The sequence below is a fragment of the Beta vulgaris genome, chromosome 5, assembly GCF_026745355.1.
Source record: "Beta vulgaris subsp. vulgaris cultivar EL10 chromosome 5, EL10.2, whole genome shotgun sequence".
NCBI lineage: Eukaryota > Viridiplantae > Streptophyta > Magnoliopsida > Caryophyllales > Amaranthaceae > Beta > Beta vulgaris.
Window position 1 is genome coordinate 36,124,597 of NC_079206.1, and position 8,517 is coordinate 36,133,113.

General features: G+C 38.8%; 1 long non-coding RNA gene across 2 annotated transcripts; it reads left to right on the forward strand.

Moving 5' to 3' along the window:
- Positions 1 to 3,941: 3,941 nt before the first annotated feature.
- Positions 3,942 to 7,989, forward strand: LOC104893819 (uncharacterized). Of its 2 annotated transcripts, XR_790145.4 has the most exons (5): positions 3,942 to 4,653; positions 5,942 to 6,105; positions 6,203 to 6,341; positions 7,248 to 7,514; positions 7,614 to 7,989. It is a non-coding gene; the product is annotated as an uncharacterized LOC104893819 (long non-coding RNA). The 2 variants fall into 2 exon arrangements; XR_790144.4 differs by having other exon boundaries at positions 3,944 to 6,105.
- The last annotated feature ends 528 nt before the right edge of the window (positions 7,990 to 8,517 follow it).

Consider the following 8,517-nt stretch of genomic DNA (forward strand, 5'->3'; position numbering starts at 1 on the left):
CAATGTGGGACTCCATGTTTTGCTAAAGAAAAAATTATTAAATATTTTAAGTATTAAATAATCAAATATTTAAAAATATACTTCATTATTCTATGAAAAAGATAAAGTATAGTTTTTGTTTTCCAACCAAGGAGATACAAAATTAAACTTTAAGTTGAAGTAAGGAGTAGTAGCTATTTATAAAGAAAATAAGGTTGATCCTTGTTTTCTTAACCAATGTGGGACTTTAGTGCCTAGTGGAGTAGAGGTGAAGTTGGATCACAAATTAAAATATATAATTTGTAATCTAAATTAAAATATAAATTTGTATTAAATTTTTTTAATGTAAAATATTTTTTTAATATACTTTTTTCGTATAAAATAATAATCGAGCTGTTCACGAGCTTAACGAACCGAGCTTTGCCTAGCTCGGCTCGGCTCGTTTAAGTCTCGAGCCGAGCTTCAACGAGCCGAGCTTTGACCGAGCCGAGCTCGAGCTGCTCGCGAGCTTGTCAGGCTCATTATCACCCCTAGTGACAACCATACTTTGTCTCCTAGGCCTAACTTAGAGCCTTGGCGTAGTTGTAGGACTTGTTGTCTTCCTTGTTTCTTGTTAAGTGCAGTTTTTAGGACTTCATGATGCCACGAACTCACACACACATGAGCTCCATCTTGCTTCTCCTTCTCCCTACATGGCGTGGCAATATCTAAGGGCTTGGGACGCCTAGACTTAGGAGGCAAAGATTGCAAGATCATGCGTTTATCACCCATCAAAACCGAATATGCATTAGTTTTTTCCATTATACATCACATATCTATCACTTTGCCATGGTCGTCCTAGTAATAACGAGCATGCAGTCATTGGCAAGGCATCACACCATAGTTGATCCATATATTCACCTACACGGAAACCAACTAAAGCTTATTTACGTACCCAACTACCATCATCATTCAACCAGCTTAGTTTATTGGGTTGCGGATGCTTGCGTGTTTGTAGATTCAATGATTCAGCCAAAGACAAATCACAGACGTTAGTACATGAACCACTATCTATGATAAATGGACAAACTTTACCCTTGATGACACAATTCGAGTGGAATAAGTTTGTGCGTTGTTCATCCATAGGTTCATCATGGCTGGAAGATAACAAAGAGCGACAAATTAGCAACGTAGGATGCTCTTGTTCTGGTGCACAAATAGGTTGGGTGGACCATAAATCGTTCTCATCCATAGTAGGAGCAGTAGCAAGAGGGGCGTGCAATTCTTCGGCCAAGTAGTTCACCAATTCCTCACGTGTGGTGAGAGTAGTGTCAGGGTAATTTCTAGCAATATGAACGGGGCCTTGACAACGAAAACATTGAGGTTTCTTGCCCCTTAGTGTGGCACTATCAGTAGGAGTAGTCGAGGTGATAGGTGGCTCCGTCGCCTTGGGCTTAGCACTCGGCAATTCAGGCGAAGGGGGTGTAGGAGTGCTTGATGGTTCGGCCGAAGCTCTGTTGGTAACCCATGGAGTACGCTTGAAGCGAGGGTCGTGTTGTTGACGTTCAACCTTGGCAACCAGGATGCAAACATCATCAAACGTCACATATGGTTGTAATTCCACCACATTGGCGATGGACCTGTTTAACCAACAAGGAAACGAGCGTTTTTCTGTTCGTCCTCCTCTTTAACATCACACGCCATATGGAGGCGTTCATATTCTTTGATATATTGTTCGACACTCATAGTGGTTTGACGCAAGGCGTTTAGGCGCACAAAAATATCTTGTCTGTAGGTTCTTAGCACAAAACGTTTACGCATCTTAATTTTGAGGGAGGACCAGTAGTCAATGGGTGGTTTATCCTTTCTCGCACGCCTAGTACGCTTGGAATCGTACCAAAGGGATGCGTACTTGGTGAGCTTCAGTATAGCATAGGTAAATCGTGACCCATCACTTAGGTTCTTGTGATCAAAGAAGCGATCTAACCGACTTTCCCAGTCTAAGTATGTTTCAGGGTCGAGATCTCCATCAAAGAAAGGTAAATCCGCCAACCGTAAGTCATCTTCACGCCTTGGGTGATGTGGAGGTGAGCGTGCAAAGTTGACATCATGTTCAACGTTGTTAACTTTCGTGGTTAGGGCAGTCAACTGAGCCATGACAGATTGTAGTTGGTCTTTAGTAGCCTGGAGGGCAGCAAGCATGTCAAGTTGATTGTCGGGCATGGTGTGCGAGGGACGGGAGCAGGCAGTCCAAGGTGTGCGAGGCAGGGGGCTGGCGGGCGGTGCGCACGTAGTCGTGTGAGCAGAGGCGTGTGCGAGGGCATTGCGCACAATGTCGGGTGAGCAGGGCATGTTGCTCGAGCAAGGCTGGCGAGCGGTTCGCACGTAGTTGGTTGAGCAGAGGCGGTGCGCGAGCAGTGACGAGGCGCGCGCGAGATGTATGAGCAGCGGGATGCGCGAGTAGTCGGCGAGGCGCGCAGGAACTTGGGCGAGCGGGGTATGCAAGGCAGCAGCCACACTACTTGATGAAAGATTCACTTAGTTAGGGCTCTTTGATGTAGTTTAGTGGATTCTACGTATGAAAGATTGGATCTTGATGTGTTTCTTTGATGAACTAGTAACGATAGTCGAGTATATTGGCGTATTTCGTCTCAATAACTCAATTAGTAACCAGGATATGAAGAACTTAGACGTATTTCGTCTCAAAGTTCAACTGAGGTTTCGGATTCTCTCCTAAATCTTTAACTCACAAGAATTAACTCAAAAATATTCACTACCTTTTTATTGATGGCCAAAATTCTTGTATTTATAGTACAAGAGTTTTTGCTTACTTTCAAACACTAAACTAGAATATGCTAATTAAAAACTAGAATATACTAATTAACCTAGAATATGCTAATTAGAATATTCTACACGCCTAAGATAATCAATAAGACTCAATGATAAGGAATTAGACTCCTAAGTATAATAGTATTCCTTTATCACTTAAATACTTAATTAAAATAAAACTGAAATTATAAATTAAAACCCTAATTTACATAGAATTCTAACAGAACTAGAACTCTACATAAATACCACTTCTATTTCATATCACAAACCTATATCACTATCCACCCTTGCCAAAGAACTCTTCCAAATCAATGCTTAATTCATTCCCAATGGCTCCAAAGCAAAATGTTTGGCCACGATTAAAATTCTAAGAGCCACGACTGGTCTGATTCCATCACGGATACGTAGGCAACCTCTTTCGAGGCCCGACCATTTTAATTCAAAATATATTTCTAAGGCCCGCCTAGGCCCATGAGAAAAGCGCGATCTCTCAAATCATGCATTTTAAATTCTCATCCCTACCCTTAGAACATAGACTGGGATTCAAACCTGCATGGCCTACGACATTACGTGAGTCAATTCATTATGACTCCGCCTTTTCTTATTCTAATCACTTCCTTTTTCTAAGCCACATTATCGCTTCTAATCCAAAATTAGCAAAACCTTTCAACACTCAGCGCTATGACCGCGCCTCATCTTTCGAGTGTTCCTTTCTTTCGCCTTCCTTGTCTTTCTCACCTTAGGAACCCTGGCCTATATGAAATCTTCGGTCGAACTTCCGCTAAGCGTGATGAGATATCTTCAAAATCAAGCAATGAAGTTGTATACTTCATCAACTCCATCTTACTGGGGGCTTCATCACCGGTCCACCCAAAAAATCATAGGCTATAAGTCCAAACCATACTAGTGGAAAAAACTGCTTTTGCTACTTATCAAATGCTTTGGTTGTCTAATCAACCCGAGCATTTGTGAAAATTTTAATAAAAAAAATTCACAAATGCTTGTGTTGATTAGTCAACCGGAGCATTTGATGTCAAATGCTCCAGTTGATTTATCAACACAAGCAGTTGTGAATAAGTGCTCCGCAACCATCAACCCGAGCATTTGGCTGTCTTTTTTTTATTACTAATTAATTCCCCCTACTTCCCTCCCTCTTCTAATGAAATTACTGCTCGCCTTTCTGTTCTCTCCCTCCCTTCACTGGTTTATCTTTCTCTCTCATCCTGTCTTCATATCCTTCCATACTCCATTTCTGCCCTCCTTCTCTCCATCTTCTTATCGTCACCCATTCTTCACAAAAACAAGTGGTTCGATTTTTTTTTTCGATTTCTGATTTATTTTGTTCTAAAACTTGAACCCTAGAAATCGAAGAAGATTTATTTCTCCCTTTCATAAGTTCCTCTCTCTCTGTCTCATCACGCCTCTGAAACCATACAAATTCTAGCTGAGAATAAGTTTTAATTTTCATTTTCTCTCTTTTATTTTCAAGATTTAACTTATCAATTGTTTAATTACCATTACCAAGCAACATGTAGGATTTCCTTTCTCTCATATCAAATCGATTTCGCCGTTCTCATAACTTTTGGGACACACGAATAACATCAAAAATTAGGGTTTCGATTGAAATAGCTTTCGCGTCCTCTCATCATTCCTCTCTTTGATTCCGTTGAAAGAACTGAATTTTCGTTTATGTTGCCGATAGATTGCAGATCTATGTTTTTTGAAGGGTTAATTTGATGGGTTATTAGGTCTCTCTCCCTCACTCCATCACAATCCGCCAACAACTGTTGCATGTCCGTCACCACTAACGACTCCTCTCCTTCACTGCCGTAGTGCCGCCCACCTCGCCAGCAATGTCTTTATATGGTTAGTTTTTGATAAATTCATCTGTAAATTTAGTTATTTAAAATAAACTTGGTTTTTGGTGGATTTTGCGTGAATTACAGAGTGGATTTGATAAATTCATTTGTGTGATTATCTGGTGATTTTAGATGTTTGTATTGTGTTGATATGGTAAATGAGTCCATCACTGAATCATATTTGCTATTGACATCCTTGAGAATAAGTCTATTTCGTGTATAACGTTCGCTATTATGCTGGTCTTATGAAAAACAAAGATGTTTTGATTTTGTTGAGCAGTTTAGCCCCTAGGGAGCTTCTCGCCTTTTCGTTATCAATGATATGATTCCACAACTACTGGTGATGAGCTATCTGTTGGTCGATTGTTTTTATGAGCTTCTTCCCTGTGGGTTTACCTTATCTATGTGTTATCAAGATTAACAGAAAACTGAAATTATTGGCCTACTTTTCATACCTAATTATGTCTGGTTTAGTGTGGTGAATTTAAGATCATATCTTAAGTTGTTATGGAATATTGGCGATCCTCAATTATTCAACTAAAATTGTCGAACAAAACTCTAGTTTTGCAATTGGGCTCAATTGGTTGGGTTTTTTGCAATAAAATAAGGGACGTCGCCTTAGGCGATCTGATTCGCGAACGAAGGCGACCTCATCACGATTTGTTCCGCGATTGGGGACAAGTGATTCAAATCGCACATCGGGAAAGCATCCTACATTCCTTGTATCACTGGACTAAAAGCTAGTTGTGGCTGAATTCTGTGCACCACTCTTCTCTCTTTGAGACATAACTCACCTAAAAAGTTTTCATTTTTAGGGAGTAATTTTCTATGAATCATAGAATTAACGAGTATTATGAAAGATCTTTCTTGAATTTGATGAGCTTTTTTTGTGTCAGCTAATAGTCTCATGTAGTTCACAGGCTTTTGGCCTGAGAAGTAGCATGTAAGCAGAAGTTCTCAAATTGGTATAATAGAAAACCCTTGTCCCCGAAAAAATTATAAGGGTGTCTGAGTGTCTCTCCTCCTAGAATTACTACATCATTTGTTTATTACGGTACTATTATGAAGATATGAAGACAGATAACATTATTAAATGGAAAGTCTTGTTTGTTTTACTTTCATTATTTAAAGTTTTAAACTGCTACTTCTGGAAAGTGGGAGGGGAGTGTGAAAAGTTCATTTGATATGGCACAAGTCAATTGTAGTTTTCTAGAGGGAGATCTAGTCTTCTCTGTGAGGTTGCAGGTCCTCAAAGTTTTGAACTCATTTGTGAGTTATGGTTGATATGGCACAAGTCAACTATGTGTTTCTACCTGCTGAATTGTGTTTTGTACACCCGCTTCCTGGAGAGCTGGTTCGAGGTGCCCAAAGACTGCCGTCAATAATGAGACGGGTTGAAAGCATGTTACTTGCAATTGAACTTAAGAATATAATCAACTATCATATCCCTGCTTCTAAGGTCATCCCTTTCTCAGGCTTCTTTCACTCTTTTCCTTTATGATTCACCCAAAATTGATTATTATGTGTATCCATTTAACCAGTTTGCAAATTTACAGATTCTGGAAGCTTTGACTGCAGCCTCTTGTCAAGAGACATTTTGCTATGAAAGAGCCAAGCTCCTGGGAGATGCTTATTTGAAATGATTTGGTTTTCGTGATTTTCATTCCCGTCATTGCAATTTCTCTTTGGTATTAGGTAATTTTGATGAGCTTCTTACTCTTGTCATTGTACTGGATAAATTGCTTTGGGGTTTAGTAGGATTGTGGTTTAGAAATTTTGTGGCTTTCCATATTAGCTTATTTAGCTTGCTTTTTTGTTCTCTCTTTTTGTTCACTAACTTAGCATTGATGTAGGTGATATACGTATCACATTGCTACAAGCTTACACATTGTAATTCCAAACGGACGCTAATTATTTTGTTGATTATTGTGTAAGGTGGAATTAATAAATTAATACCTTTGGCTCTTTGAATTTTAATAATTAGGTTAATTTCTATTAGGTTTTCTTAAGAGATAGCTGGTCAGGTTTAGAGATTCCAGTATAAACCTTCTATTTCACAAGAACTATATAGTCTGTGAATCTGAACTACAACAGCTGAAAGGCATCAGATTATCTGTTGGTCAGATGAGGAGCTTTTGAAGACTCATTGTCTTTTATCCTCTTTCTTCGATTAAGCCTTAGAAGGTGTTATTTTCTTAGATCCATTCTGATTTGAACATTTTCATAGTAAAGATCATGCTGGACTTAAAGATCCATGAGACGGAGCATCAAAGAATAGGTTTTGCCCTGTGTTATTGAATCAAAATAAGGTTGTATCTATTATTAATGCTCTCTAGTGTATAGATGGAACTGTTATTGAATCAAGAAAGGCTGATTTTCCTGCAATTATTAAAGCGTAATTATAAATTAAACTATGATTTTCCCATGATATATATGTTTTCACACAATATATTCAGCTTCCCATTTAACCTTGAGCATCTTTGCTGTAAATTTAGAATTTCCCTTTTTTCTTCACTGGTTCTTTGAATCATGTGTAAATATTATAAATTATTTCTTTCCTTTTCACAATATATTACATCTTATTTCTTCATTATTCTACAGCAATATTACATTCCCTCAGCACGAGAACTCCAGTGATACAGCATTTTGCCGAGACTATATCTGGAGCAACAACTATTAGGAGCTTCGATCAAGAATCGTGATTCGTTAAAACAAGCGTGAAGCTAGTAAATGGATATTCAAGGCCAAAGTTTTACAATGTTGCTGCAATGGAATGGCTTTGCATTCGCTTGGACTTGTTGTCTTCAATTACATTTGCTGCCTCATTGATATTTCTCATATCCATTCCTGTAGGATTAATCGATCCTGGTATGTGATCCTCATTTAGTAGTCTACTTGCTATCTAAATAGGTTTTGCTTAAATTGGAAACCCTCTTAACAGAAAAAAAAATCTACTTTTTTTTCAAGGGATTGCTGGTTTCTGTTTCATATGGGCTAAATCTGAACATGCTATAAGGCTGGGTGATATGGAATTTATGTAATATGGAGAATAAAATCATCTCAGTTGAGAGGATTCTTAAGTATACATCTATCCCAAGTGAACCTCCCCTTATTATTGAAGAAACTAGGCCAGACCCGTCTTGGCCTTCTCATGGAGAAGTCAATGTTCAAGACCTGCGGGTGATTTTGGTTTCATTTTACTTGCTTTCGTTGCATAACATGTAAGGCCACGACAGAAAAATTGAAACGCGCGCTTTCCTTAAACATTGTGATGGATATATGCAGTTTCGTTATGCGTCCATTTTTTTTAATAATAATATTTCTGAATGTGTTTGATGTCTGATTTGCGTGTGTGTTTTTTGTATACTATGTAAATGAGAGGAATATGGGATGTGTCGGTTAAAGGGTGGGGCACAAAGAGTATCTAGTATTTGTATACATTGGATTTGGTGAATGTTGCTGCTCATATGAATGTATTGTTGGTGGTCTGCTGCCCTAGTGCACACTAGCCAGCACGCATACAGGCAGCAGCTGAATTTTTTTTTTATTATATATAATCCACAAATGCTCCGGTTGATTGATAGAACCGAAGCATTTGTCCGGACAAATGCTTCGATTTTCCTAAACAACCGGAGCATTTGTGGTATTTTCCCTATATAAAGAAGCACAAATGCTCCGGTTTTTTGCACAACCGAAGCAGTTGAGAAAATAAATGCTCCGGTTGAGAACCGGAGCATTTGTAAAATTCTCAAATGCTCGTATGACGTCTGCTACGCGTCAATTACGGAGCATTTAAGGGGTTATTAACCGGAGCAATTGAGCTTTTTTCCACTACGAGTCCATGCACGCACGACATCTTGGGTTTGAAAAC